The sequence below is a fragment of the Sminthopsis crassicaudata genome, chromosome 1 (genome assembly GCF_048593235.1).
Source record: "Sminthopsis crassicaudata isolate SCR6 chromosome 1, ASM4859323v1, whole genome shotgun sequence".
Lineage (NCBI taxonomy): Eukaryota > Metazoa > Chordata > Mammalia > Dasyuromorphia > Dasyuridae > Sminthopsis > Sminthopsis crassicaudata.
In genome coordinates this window covers 43,191,179-43,206,471 of record NC_133617.1, presented here as the reverse complement: position 1 = coordinate 43,206,471, position 15,293 = coordinate 43,191,179, and positions in this window count along the sequence as shown.

Here is a 15,293-nt window from a genome sequence, read left to right as displayed (position 1 = left end):
ATAGAGAACCAGTGGTGAATTAATGGTTCAATATGAATTAATGGTGATTAAATAGGATTAAATATGACTTGTGCTTTAGGGAAATTACTTTAGTGGGTGAATGGAAGACGGACTGAAGTGGGGAGAGGACTTAGGCAGGCAGGTCCCTCTTGAAGCCCAGGAGCTTTGGCAGTAGTCCATGTGTAAGGTAGTGAGGGTCTACACTAGAATATGGCAGTTTCAGAGGGGAGAAAAGGTGTATAAAAGAGATGTTGAAAAAATAAAATTGATATGAGTTGGCAACAGTATGGATATAGGATGGGGGAGTGGAGAATCAAAGATGACACCTAAATTGTGATTTTTCCTATCCAAATTCATGGACTCCTTGAAATATATCCATGGACCCTTTGAGGGGTCTGTTGAGCCTTGCTTAAGAAGCTCTGATCTAGTCCAACCTTCTCCTTTCAAGGCCCAGAGAAGGGAAAACACTTGCTTAGGGTCACATGGTCAGAAAGTGATAGCAATGGTATTGAAAGCCAGTTGCTTTGATTCCAAGGCCAGCAGTGGTTGGGGGAACTGGACCTGGTGTCTTTGAAACCTCACTTACTATTATTAATCCTATAATTATTAATTTATGACCCTGGGCAAGTCACTTAAGTTTTTTTGGCCTCAGTTTCCTATAAGATATAGATGGAGATGTAATCTGTAAGATGGGGATGATAATAGTACTTTTCTCCCAGGCTGTTGTATAGACAAAAATGAAGTGAATATTTGTAAAACATTTTGTAAGTTTTAAATTACTGTGCAAATGTTAGCTAACCTTTTTTCTCCTCCTCTTCTTCCTCCTCTTTTACTTCCTCAATGCTTTCATGCTTCTGGCTTGTGTCCATATCCATTGATGCATGTGTATGTTGCTGGAGTGTTTGTTGTTATTCAGTCATGTCTGACTCTTCCTGACTCTACTTAGATTTTCTTGGCAAAGTTATTTGCTATTTCCTTCTCCAGCTCATTTTACAAATGAGGAAACCGAGGCGAAGAGGGTTAAATGACTTGCCCAGGGTCACACAGTTAATAAATGTCTGAGGCTGGATTTGAATTCTGTTCTTTCTGACTTCAGGTCTGGCATTCTATACACCGCACTGCCTCCTTGTCCCTGGGGTGTTTACCCACTTCAAAATTCAGGGATAATATTAATTAGCCAATCTATTAACATTTATTAAGAACCTACTATGTGCCAGGTACTGTGATAAGTGCTGGAGATATACAAAAAGACATGACAAAGTCTTATCCTCAAAGAACTTAGAATCTAATGAGGAAGACCACATGTTAATAATTATATATAAAACAAGCAAGAGACCTTAGACATTCAGCTAAGCCCACAACATGTCACAGAGAGCAAAGTTTTCTGGCATTTAAACAGGGCTTACTTATTTAAAAAAAATAACATCTCAAAGTTTGGGATTTTGGTCCTGCTTCTCTGCTTCCTCTGCCCATCTCTAGTTCTACCTCAGCAGGTACAGTGAGGGACTGGGGCATTTGTGAATTGACTTGAATTGGTGGCTGAGTGTAGCGAGCTGTCGTCTCTAGAAGCTGCCGGATCACTCTCTGGGAAGAGATCTGCTGTTTCTTCTACTCAAATCTCTCCGACAGATTCTTCTTCCTGTAATGAACCGTTGTCTCCAGGCAGTTGCTGTTAACTCTTGTCCAGAGAAGTGACTTCCCTTCCTGCAGAGAGCCCCGTCAAGCCAGATGTAGTGCAGAGTCCTCTTCTTGAATCCTGGCTCTGAATCTCCTCCAGCTCTTATCCTTCTCCAGGCCAATCTGCTCTCCGGGCCCAATGTTGTGTCTTTTATCCTCCCAGAGAATGGGCGTGGGATAATGCAAGGGCTTCTGGGAAGAACCACTTCAGCCAATGAGCTTGCTCCTTCTATCAAGTCAACCTGAGTTCTCACCTTGTAATTGTCCAGACAACCTGAATTCTCACCTTGTCACTGTCCAGACAACCTGAGTTCTCACCTAGTAATCCTAACAGCTGAGTTATTACATGTTTGGATATTTCCTATCTGTGTGATCTTGGACAAATCCCTTTCTTTCTCCAAATCTCAGTTTGTTCATCTGTAAAATGGGGATCATGATACTTCTTATCTCACAGAATCATTGGGAGGAAATCATAGAAAAGGGAAGAGAGAATGGTATTTGTTCAAAGTCACACAATTGCCACAAATCATTAGCAGAGATGGGATTGTTTCTGATTCTCAGAACAGTTTTTATTGTTTGTTTCTTTTTGGTTATTGGTGTGTGTGTGTGTGTGTGTGTGTGTGTGTGTGTGTGTGTGTGTGTGTGTGTGTGCGTGTGTGTTTTTCACAAGGGATCAGAGACAGAGCAATTGTGGCCACCAGGTGCCCTGGCTAGCAGCCAACCTGGAATCTTGAGCTTGCTGAGTTACTGCCATGTTAGATCCTCTCTGGCTCAGAATTAGGGGTCAGAAATGGACATGAACTTCCTCTGGCTCAAGTTCTAGAGATAATTGCTTAGCCTGTGTGTCCATTGACATCTGATATCCAGATACAAAATGAAAAAATGCAGCCAGAATGACTTTTTTCAGTACATGGAGGCTTGTTTTCTTTTATTACTGGTTGTGAGCAAGATTTAAGTCCTCTTCTCAGGATGTTGCATTGTGACCTGAAGGGGACCTCTGGGTTGTCAAGTGATTGTGACAAACTGAAGCTTAAAAAATTCTCAAGAAGTTGAGCGGGGCAGGGCAGCTAAGGGGTGCAGTGGATGGAGCACCAGCCCTGAAGTCAGCAGGACCCGAGTTCAAATCTGCTCTCAGACCCAACACTTCCTGGCTGCGTGACCCTGGACAAGCCACTTAACCCCAACTGCCTCAGCAAAAAACAAAAACAAAAACAACAACAATACTCCCCCCCCCCAAAAAAAAAAAAAAACAAAAAAAAACAAAAACAAAAGTTGAATGGGGCAAAGGAAAAGAACCACATAGCATGGTACAGTCTATAACAGGATGGAGAGGCACATGACAATGGAATGGTGGTCTCTGGAGGAGAGGTGTTCTTGGATGTCAGCAATCTGGGGCAAAATGTTGATCCCCTACCCAGAGGCTAGACTTCAATATCAGCTGCCTTTTTGATAAAGGGTGGCTATAGCACCCCTCCCCACAGTTACCCTGTATTTATATGTTATCTATATGTCATCTCACCCACTCAATTTAATTTCCTCTAGGGAAAACTTTGTTTCATTTATTTTTTGTAACCTCATAGCTTAATACATTACCTTTCATTCAGTGATTAATAATAGAAGGTGATTAATAAATGCTTGGTGGTTGATTTCCTCCTCCAAAGCCCGACAAACAGCCATAACTCAGATTCCAAAGGCTCACTCAGGGAGAGAACCTCTTTCCTTCTTCCCCTCCAGTATTGTAATAGTCTGGGATCCCTCCTCAGCTGTTGTGACACTTCTTGGGTCTATTACCCTCGTCTAAGGGCTGATAGTAACATCTCTATAAGACTTTTGGAGAAACATAATGCAGAGTGGGTATCGAAACTGCCTTGAGGTCAGGAAGATCTGTGTTCAAATCTCACTTTTGATGTATATGGGCCACGGAACTCATGGTGTGACTTACCCAGATAAGGCAGCTTCCAACAACATAATTTGTGAGATAATTGCTGATCTATTTGTCCCCTTCGATGATAACTCCATATACTGTTGAAATCTTAGATCCAGGATAAATTAGCTGTTTGAAATTTAATTGACCATGTCCAAAAAAACATGGCGTCCCTAAAGTCTTAGTGGATACTTGGTATGTCCTGCTCTGCATCTTGAGTCCACTACCTCTCAGTTAGGAGGATAACAGGTTTCATCATCAGGTTTCTTTTTGATGTTTTCAGAATATTTTCTTCACCACAATCCTGGGTGAAAGGGGAATTGTCAAAATTACTAACCCCATTTTATAGATGAGTTGTTGTCATTCATCTTTTGTTCTTGAAAAGGACCAGTGACATCACAGGGCTTATGTCTTGACTTAACGTGACGGATTTAAGTGGGGCAGAGCTGAGCAAAATCATTATCCTCCCTTACTCTTCCAATCATCAAAGTGGTAAGACAAAAGATAAAACCATTGGCAATGGCCCAGAACTCAGTGGGTGACCTCGATTGAGGCTCAGAGAGGGCAAAATACTTGTCCCTATTAGAAATTGTTTGATCCAATATTCAGACATGAAGTCTCTCAATTTCTAGTCCAGTGCTTTTCTCTTATACTATATGGCCTTTCTGGGGAAGGGAAGTAAAAGGAAGGGAAGAGGAAGGAAGGGAATGAAAGGGAAGGGAAAAGAGGGAGACAGGGAAGAGAAGGAGATAGAGAAGGAAGGTAAGATAAGGGAAGGAAAAGGAAATAGGGAAGGGAAGACAAGGGAAAGGAAGGAAAAGGGATAGAGAAGGGAAGGACAGAGAATGAAAGGGAAGGAGAAGGAGCAAGAACAGGTGAGTGCAAACACTGGGACTTGCAGGACCCATGAAGTTGAAGACTAGTGGGCAACATCCTAATTCTATGTTCCTGGGTCTCTGTTTTGGGGCTGAAAATGAGAGAAGTCAAATGCAGGCTTTTCAACCACCCACTCTCCCTAATTCTCAGCCTCTGGGACTACATCTATCATTCATCCCTAGAGCAGGGGAATGCCTCCCCAGAAAGGACATTAAAAACACATTACAAACAGTGATACAGTTGGATTTCCCACCTAGACCATCTATTTAAGCCAAATGAGTTCCCCACACAGCAGGAAATACTAATTAGAATAATGAACAGTGTTTACCTAAGCTACCTTCGGTGATCAATTCCTCTGCATAAAGTATGGGAAGCAGGAAATAAGGGAATGAATATCAGATGCACAATGTTTGATTGCTTTATTAATCAAGTGCCACTATGGAGCACATAGAAAGTTTTATGCCTAAAACTTTGGGATCCTGGTGTGAAGGAAACTAGAGGCTCATTGCCCCATGACTTTGTCTACATGGTCAAAACTTTCAGAGGAAAAGTGAAAAATTCACTTAATTAGGAGATATTCTTTTTATGTGATACCAGAGTTGTTCAGATAGTGAGAAAGGTCCTCCTCGGTGGGCGTAGGGTATTTGTTTCAGGGTTGGTAAGGGGAGAGGGAGAGAATGGAGAGAGACAGAGACAGAAACACAGAGATAAAGAGAGAGAAGAGAGACAGAGAGACAGAGATAGAGAGAGACACAGAGAGAGACAGAGAGAGACAGACAAAGAGACAGAGACAAAGAGATAAAGACATACACACAGAGACAGACAGAGAGACAGAGAGACAGAGAGAGACAGAGACAGAGAGAGAGACAGAGACAGAGAGATAGAGACAAAAAGACAGAGAGAGAGACAGAGCAGAAACAGAGAGACAGAGAGAGGGACAGGGAGAGAGAGAGGGAGAGGAAGAAAGACAGGGAGAGGGAGAGGGAAAAGCGGAAAGAGAAGGTTGGTCGGACAGATAGTAAAAATGAATGAATGAATGGTGAAACAACATTTATTAAACCATTACTTTGTTCCAATTCCTGGGAATACAAAAGCAGAGACAGTCCCTGGGTTCAAGGAGCTTATGTTCTAATGGGGAAGCCACAGGAGAACAATACTCAGGAACATGTATGTTGGATTGAAAAGTGACAGAGATGTTGAGTGGAGCCATGGGGGACTCTTTTTCCAATGGCCCATAACAGTATTGATCTGATTATGGCTCTCTGGAGACTTGTCACATGTTATAGCCTTATAACTATATAAGCAAAAAGCCTTATTTCTATTTGCTAATTATGGAGCCGTTGATGAACTTGAAGAGAGTAATTGAAGTACAGTGATGTGTGTCTAGAAAAGAGCTGAGGAATGAATGGGTGATGGGGTGGTGAGGTTGCCCCAAATCTTCTCTAACTTTGGGGGGCATCTCTGTAGAGAGGTAGTAGGTTATGTCTGCTCTAGTCCTGTCCGCACTCCAAGCCTCAAATTCTCTTGAGATCCTTTTCTGGAAACTCACGCTCAGATCTCATACTTATAAAGCTGGCCGGTCCTCAGAGTCTGTGATACTGAAAATGGAAAACCAACAGGTATGCCTAAGAACCCACCTCCTCTGTCATCCATCAATGACATCTACTAAGTACCTAATTCAAACTAGATGCTGGGAATACGAATACATATGTGAAACAGCAGCTGCCTTCAAGGTGATCAAAAGATTTATTGACAGGCCTCAGTGATTAATGGGGGAAATGGCTTGAACAGGAGGGGCAAAATTTGGCTGTCTCTTGAGGGAGTGAAAAAGACAGCCTTCTCCCTTCCCGGAAAGGATGAAACACCACTAAAATCCATTATTGAGATTCTTCAAGATTGAACCTTGCCCAATCTGCAAGAGTAGAAAAATGGTCCAATGGGAAGAGTACAGGGTCTAGAGTCAGAAAGACTTATCTTACTGAGTTCATATCTGGCCTCAGACATTTACTAGAGGTGTGACCCTAGGCAAGTCACTTTACCCTCTCTGTCTCAGTTCCCTCATTTATAAGAAAAGCTGGTGAAGAAAATGGCAAACCACTCCAGTATCTTTGCCAAGAAAACCCCAAATGGGGTTAGAAAAAGCTAGACATGACTGAAAAATAATTAAACAACACCTCTCCCTTCTCTCCCTCTCCAATTGTGGTCTATACTTCAGCACTCTCAGGATTCATGATTTTGTCATTGTGGCCAATCCCTTCACCGATGCAGATCACAACCCCTCTGTAAGTTAGCAGACAATCTTGGATTTTTGGATGCTTCTGAAAAGTTCATCACTCTGCCCCCTGCCAGGAGGAACTCCTCCTACCGAGCTAGGCTTGTCCTGGGGTAACAGAACAACAAGTCTGGTATCCTTTCCAGCATGGTAGGACATAAAAAAAAATGTGTCCTCAGCCACTATAGCTTCCAAGAACCAGGGTTGTTTTCATACCAGAATGAGACAGCAGAGGATCATCATCATGATAATAACAAAAGAAATGATCATGATAATAACAATAATGATTAATAATGATAATAACAAGAACAGTAATCATGATAATAATGACAATAGCAATAGTCATGATGATTAGTAATAATGAATTATTGATGATGATTGATGATAAGAACTAGACCTGTGATCTTGCTGGTATTGGGAGCTTGTGAGGAGGAAACTCTCTCAAAGAAGGTCAGAGCCTTCTTGGAAATTTATGGTCTCAAAGATTTGACTCAGCATTCAAGATCTTAAGCGATTTGCTCAGTCACACAGTCAGTACGTGCCGATTGTTGTTGAGACTTTTTTCAGTTGTATCCATTTGAGGTTTTCTTGGCAGAGATACTGGAGCAGTTTAGCATTTCCTTCTATTTTCTTCTCCAATCCATTTTACAGATGAAGAAACTGAGGCAAACGGGGTTAAGGGACTTGCCTAGGGTCACACAGCTAGTAAATTCTGAGCCTGAGTTGGAACCTGATCTTTCCCAAATGCAAGCCTGGTGCTCTGTCCATTGTACCACTTAACCATCCTGTAAATATCAGAGATAAGGCTTAAGATGAAGTCTTCCTGGCTTTGTGACCAGCTCTCCAGTTGCCTCTCTCCAGCACTAATAGGAACAACAACATTACCCTCTCACATTTGAAAACCATGTTCACATCCACCCATCCATTATCTCATTTGGCCCCTGCCACAGCCTGGCGGAGTCAGGGGAGTTGGTGTTAGAAGCAAATCTTAGCACTGAAAGGGAAATCCTGGGTCAGCTGGTATTCAGCCAAGATGTTAAAAAAAAATCATCTCTGTGAAAACATGATCAGGCAAATGGCTTATTTGGCACCCAAATAATGGCCCCAGATTCCTGGTTTTCTATCTGGATCATTCATGTTTAATTAAGTTGGAATGCTCTTGCACAAATGGAGTTGTAGTCTAGCCATCCAGTTTAGCTCATGCAATCCAAAGCCAACATTGTTGACTATTGGCACTCACCATTCCTTGATGTGGGAAGACTGTTTCAGAGTAAGAAAGAGTCTCATGTCTTAACTCTAAACCTTGAGGTGAGAGCCCCTATACAATATTCTGACAAGTAAACAATTGGTCTCTGCTTAAAAAATTGTAATGGAGGTACGTGTGAGAGCAAATCATTACATCTTTGGGCATTCCATTCTGCTTTAAATAGAGGCAATTAGGTAGTATAGAGTATGAAATGCCAGGTCTGGAATCAGGAAGACCCGAATTCAGATCTGACCTTAGACTATGTGACCCTGGGCAAGTCACTTAACTCCTGTCTGCCTCAGTTTCCTCAACTGGGAAATAGGGATAATAATACCAAAGCTTATGGTAAGGATGAAATGAGATCATATTTGCAAAGCATTTATCACAGTGCCTAATCCATCATAGGCACTATGTAAATACAAGTGGTAACTGTTGTTATTATTATTATTTTTATATTTATATATATTTATTATTTATTATATATTTAATATTATTATTTTTTACTACTAAGTCATTTTTATTGGTAGGAAGCATTTTTTTTACATCAAGCCTATGCTTGTTCCTTTGCAACTTTCACCAGCTAAGGAGCAGTATGGTTTTGAGAAGTATTATAGACCTGGGTTCATGAAGGCTTTAACACTGTTTGAGACACTGGAACAAAGCCACTTAACTTTTCTGGAGCTCAGTTTTTTCATTTGTTAAATAAAGGGGCTGATTCCTTTTAGAGAACCCATAAGCTCTAAGTTTATAGTCCTTTGTGATTAATTCTTTCCTATGGGGACAAAAAGAACAACACTAATCCCTTTTCCATGTGATAGCCCTTCATGTGCCTCCCTTACTCCCACCCCAGTCCAACCAATTTTCTCTTGGCCAGATTAAACAGAGTTAATTCCTTCAATCAGTTCTCACATGAAGTGATTTTAAGCCTGGTCACCATCCTAGACATCTTTAAACTTATCAATTTTCTTCACAAAATATGACATCCAGAACAGAACAGTTCTCTAGATATGCTCTGACATGGGTCCAGAATGGTGGGATGGTTACCTCCTTCCCTCTGGATACTATATCTCTATTAATGTATCAGCTTTCATGCTTCAAGGACTTGTGGTTTTAATTCTAATCAACAAACATCTATAAACTATATATATTTATAGATACACACACATATATGTATATGAACTATAACTCTATTATCAGTATAACATACTGTTTTAGGACCTGGAGTATACAAAGACAAAAGCTCCTGTGGGTCTCTCCATCAGCTTCTCCATGTCTTCATGTAATCAGAGACTCAAAGCCTATTTGCATATGATTCTCCTCACTAGTAGAGATTGATTACCCAATGCTCTGTGAGGGGGTAGAACTGGTGAGAAGATGAGAGAGGAGAGATCTTGGTTCTCCCACTTTGTGCTTTGAGAGAAGACATGAGTTCTAGAGTCTTCCATCCTTGAAGACAATCTAGAACCGTGCATCTTTTCTTTCAAAGCTCTATGCCTAAAGACCAAGATCTCCTTTGTCTTAAGCTTTCACCACCTCATGTAAACATGGAGCAATGAGTATTCAATCTCCACTAATGGGTAGAATCTTATGGAAATGGACTTTGAGCCCTGGTTACATTCATCAATCACTTTTAAGAGTTTCTGAAATCAATAAAGTGTCTGATCCCTTGGAGATCAGGGATTGGAATAAAAAAGTCTCATCTTTCTGAGTTCAAGTCTGGTCAAGTCCCTTTACTGTTTGCCTCAGTTTCCTTATCTGTAAAATGACCTGTAGAAGGAAATGACAAACCACTCCAGTATCTCAGCTGAGAAAACCCCAAATGGAGTCATAAAGAATTGACACAACTGAAATGACTTAGCAACAGCAAAAAATCAGGGCTGGGCCAGTTTGAAGTAGATACCTCAGTTTCTGTAGGAGCACAGGCAGATTGTAGGAAGGTAGGTATTTTTGCTATCATCCTAGAGATGGACAAATGAAAGTTTAAAATGCTCTAGTTAATAAACAGTGCAACTGAAAGCCACATCTCCTGACTTTTCCCTTGTAGAAGGCCAATTTTACATTTGTTTTCTTAGAGTTTTTGCTTCCACCTCTGGCATCCAGGGCTCCTTAGTAGGAAGGGAAATACATTTGAGTAGAGATCTGCCCTAGCTTTATTATATCTACCTTTGTTTCAAGGGTGTTTGGCTCCGCGTCTGCTGACGCCTTTGAAAATCCTCTCTTCCTAATATGTTTCTCATTGTGTGGTGCTTTAGCCCATACAGATCTTTTTGGAGCTTCAATCTGTCATCCAGATCAGTGAAAATGAAACTTCCTCCTGAGGCTTTCCATTCTAGCCAGCCCTAGTCTGTTGCAGCCTTGGTATAACCTGGTGGTTTATTGCCTTCTTTGCTCCTTGGGACCATTTTAAAAAATTCATTTCAAGAACCTGCATGACTTTGGAGTGACCCAAGGAAGTGAGCCTGGCCCCAACCTCCCCTCACCCTATGTAGCCATTTAGGGGGAAAAGGGGAAAAAGGTCCATCTTTGGTGATGTTTGAAAATTTTGTCCCTACCTTAGGCTAGAGCCTTTACTTGACCCTGTGGGATCAAAGAATCACTGAATCTCAGAACTGAGTCCCAGTTGTTCTTGAGAAAGAAATATTTTTGAAGGCATCCCTTACAAGTGGTTATCCAACCTCTGCTTAAAAGTAACCAGAAATGGAGTTGGGAAATGCTCCCACTATTTCCAAAAGCTATCCTTTCCACTTACAGGCAGCAATAATAGGATGTTTTATCTGACATCAAGGCTAGATCTGATTTCTTGCAACATCTATCTATTTTCCTAATTCTGTCCAGAGAACTCAGGCAGAATAAGTCTCCTTTTTTTCCAAGTGATACCCCTTCAAATACATGCTACTCCAAAGTCATTACCCAGCTAAATGTCCAACTATAATGCTGCCCATAAACGTTCTCTTTTTCCAGCTAAACAGCCCCATCTACTATGACTGAACATCATTAACTCTTTGAGAACAGAGGCTATTCTTTTTTGGGGGGGATTTGCATCCTCATCACTCAGCATATAGCCGTTACTCAATCAGTCTTTCGTTATTGATAGATTCACATGATTTTGAGGGATCCAACATTGGGAGGGAGAAGATGATCAGTTCAATTTTGGATATATTTAGTTTAAAAGTTTGCTTTAAATGTTTAGTTTTAAAATCTGTTTCCAGCTGTCTAAAAAGCAGTTAAAGATGTGAAGTTGGAGGCTGGAAAAGAGGTTAAATAAAGGATCTATTTGGCATGGATAAGTGGATCTGATACAGGACATAGAATGCTATACAAAAGGAATAAATAGCATTTGGGCTAGTTTGAGCAGAATGAGGGAAAATAATGTGTAACACTGAATCCTAGAGATATAGACCAGAGCCAAGTTGTGAAGGACTTTGAATGTCAAATGATATATTCTTGTTAAGTTTTGGTTTTGAACCTAAGTCAAAAATGTTGCATTTGTCCTAATACATTTTCTTATGGGGCTAGAGTTCTTCACAGACTAGTGCGTGGGGACAAATCTAATCAGTCTTCTCAGCTATAGAATAAAACCCTCTATACTTCAAGCTAAGTATTAATTCATAATTTAGTAATTCATTGTGGAAGAATGAAGTGATTAAAGAGAGGACGGGAAGAAATAAAAGAGAAGGGAGAATGAAAGAAGGAAGAAAGAAATGAGAGCCATTAAGAGCTCTCATTTCTTTCTTCCTTTCTTCCTTCTTTCCATTAATGGGGTTAATGGGGTCTTTAAAGAAAGGCTGGATAATTATTTGATAGGAAGGTTGGAGAGCTTATTCTAATAGTGGAAATTAGATTAGGACCCTTTGCCTAGAGTTGGGAAAGGAGAACGTAAAGAAAGAAACTAATCGTTGATCATTAATAAAATCATGAGTTCATTCCCTGACAACAAAGGAATTTTACCAGTTCCTGTGTTTATCATTCCTAATCAAATAGTCATAATTGGAGTATTAAGTAATTGGAGTATTAAAACATCATTAATGAGGGAAAATAATGTATAACACTGAAATCCTAGAGATATAGACCAGAGCCAGGTTGTGAAGGACTTTGAATGTCAAATATCTTCCTCTTTCCTTTGTTGAGACAGGGAAATAGGTTTATGAAACACTACAGATTATAAGTTTTTTGATAAAAAGGTTTTCCTGAGTCCCTTCTCCCTCTCAATCCCTCCTCTCTCCTTCCTTTTCCTTCTCTTCTTTTTTTTTTTTTGTTATAAAAACTGGGGGTTTGGGAGTTGAAGAGGTGAGATATATGATGAAATGTTGGTGATATCAAAACAAAAAGTAGCAGCAAAATTTAATTAAAACAACAACAAAAGTTTCCTCTCTGCTGACCTCGTCAGGTACCTCTGTAAAGACCCTAGCTTCCTTTGTCCTTCTGAGTATAAAAAAAACAGCATTAGTCCTAACTGCTATGGGTTGCTCTGAATCGACTAGACAGAACTAGGCTCTAGTTCGATGTTATATATCACTTCTCAGGACGAGAACAAGATTGGGACTCAAGGATAAGAGTGAACAAAGTCCATGTCTCTTTGTATCTTCTTTGTGTGTGCAATGATTGTGAGAATGATTTATGTGAGATTAAACTCCATAGTTAGGTAGGAATGTGTGACTGTTTCTGGTTTTTTTTTTTTTTTTTTTTTTTTTTTTTGAGATTCAAAACCAAACTAATAGACCTGTTTTTATACAGGTTGGATTAGAGATGGTCTCTAAGATGACTTTTAACTTTGAGATTTTGTGATTTTTAAAAAAAAAATATTTGAATGAAGGGAGAACATGGACTCATCTGATAGATCCTAGAATTCCAAAACTAGACTTCACCTCGTCTCTTTGAAAAGAGGGAGCTGATTCATACCATGGGGCTTAAAAAGTGATGCATTCTTTTCTCTAAGGACTGTTTGTTTATTTTCCCCCAGAACCATGAGTTTATTAGGGTAGGACCCTTGCCCATGAAGCAGCTTTTTCTTCAATGAGGATCAGTAACTATTCAGCGGTTTGTAGACCTGGAGCATTGTCTGTGGCAGCATGGATAGACAGAAAGAAGGCCTTAAAGAAAGTCAGGATGACCACTAACATATAGTGTCTGTGTGACCTGGGACAAATCACTTAAACTTTCAAAGCTCTAGACAAGGACTATGATCAACTGAAATGTAAATTTGGAAGAAAGATAATGGAAAATCGATCCATTTGAAGTCAGACTTTTTGGGGACAATTAGAATCTTCCCAGACTAGTCCTTTGATGTCCCAGCAGAGGAAGGACCATGGGACTGACTCCACATAGGCAAGTCCAAATAGTTCCAAACATAAGATACTTGAGCTTCAAGATATCAATTATTTTCAGATCTAGTATCCTCCTTGGAGCTCTGTGCTCTAGAGTGGTGAGAATTCAGCATATTTAGGGTGTCCCCAGGCTCCTCATGATCTCCTCTAGCTATATTCATGCCTTGTTGTCTTGCTCTACCCACTGGTCCTTCTCCCTTGACCCCTAGCTTTCTACCTCTTGCTCTGAGAACTCTGGGAAATCAACACTATAATATCTGGAAATAACATAATAAATCATACTATGACTCTACTTATCACACTTCCCTGAATACTATTCCTCTTTATATTCTTCTGTAAGAATACAAATTCATTAAGAACTGTTTTGCTTTTTTGTAGTTGTACCTAGTTAGTGCCTAATACATTCGTTTTTGTTCATCCATCCATCTTTTATTTTTTCTACTACCAAACATAGACTTGTGATGTTCTTCTCTAAAATTTAATGTTCTCTGGGAGCAGGTTTCTTGGGGAGCATGTGGGAGTAGCCTTAGTTTCAATTCAGTTCAATAATCACCTCAAATGTAGCCAGGAACTAAAAGTTCAGATCCTTTATTGTCTCCTTCAAAATAGCCTGGTTAGCTTTCTTAGAGGCCTATCTCTCTCCTTGGTACCTCTTGCTGCTAGTCCTTTGTCTCTGCCAGCTTCTGCCTCTAGCTCCCTCTGATTCCAAAGCCTCCAGCCAGCACAAAGGTGGAAAATGGAATGAATTTGTCTCCGCCTCCAAAAGTGGGCTTTTGGATCTGGCCCTGAATGTTTCTTCTTATATGCTGTACACTGAGTATACTCCAATCATTACATAGACTTAAGGTTAAGATTATAAATTTAGAATTGGAATGGATGTTAGGGAGCATCTACAGCCTTTTCATTTTCCAACTAAGAAAACAGAAGCCCAGAGAATTTTAAATGACTTACCTAAGGTCATTGGGGTAACCTCCCCATGAGTGGAGGAACTGGGATTTGAACCCAAGTCCAATGAATCTGAATTTAGCATGCTTTTCACATGTTACATACAGGATACCGTAGGCTGGTGGGGGGAGGATGATGAGAGCACCTATAGCTAGTCCTTAATAAATAAAAGAGTCACTTATGCAGAACATTCCCCATACATTTGCATACATCCAGATGTTCTGACATTATAGAGACATAGCCATGACTTACCTCAAATCCAGTATGAAATATAGCCCAAGTCCAAGGACACAAATATCCTTTGTTCCTGCTATCAAATGCTATCAAAGGCAAAATGAAGACAGCATTCATAGTAAAATCCACAGAATTTCTCTGATTGAAGAAATTATAGTTTTTACAGAATCAGAATCATAGAACTGGAAAGGTACAGTCCAGGGATAGGATGTTAGAGCTTAAAAATCTGTGTTCAGATCTCACTTCATGCACTTACTAGCTGTGTGACTCTGGGAAAATTACATAATCTCTGCCTGCCTCGATTTTCTCAACTATAAATGTGGATCATAATAAGATTTACCTCCCAGTATTATTGTGGAAATCAAATAACTATAAAGATGACACATAATTGCTTAATAAATAAATGCTTAATAAATGCTTGCTCTATCCCTCTTTTAAAGGCCTCCAATGAGGGGAATACTTCACTGGAATACCTATTCCCAGAGGAAACATTTGTCTTGTGGATAGCTCTATTCATTAGGACATCTACCCTTACATTAAGCCTATATTCATACCTATCTGATTCAACCCATTGCTTTTAGTTTCACTTCTTGGGGCCAAGCAGAAAAAAAAATCTAATCAATTTTTTTTTCCATTTGAGAGATCTTCACAACCTTGAGAATGGCTACCATATGCCCTGTTTTGCCATCTTCAGATCAGTTTTCTCATTTTCTTCAACAGAGCTGCTTGTATCCCCTTATTATCTTGATAATGCTTCTCTGAATGGTCTTTAAATTCCCAATCTTACTTCAATTG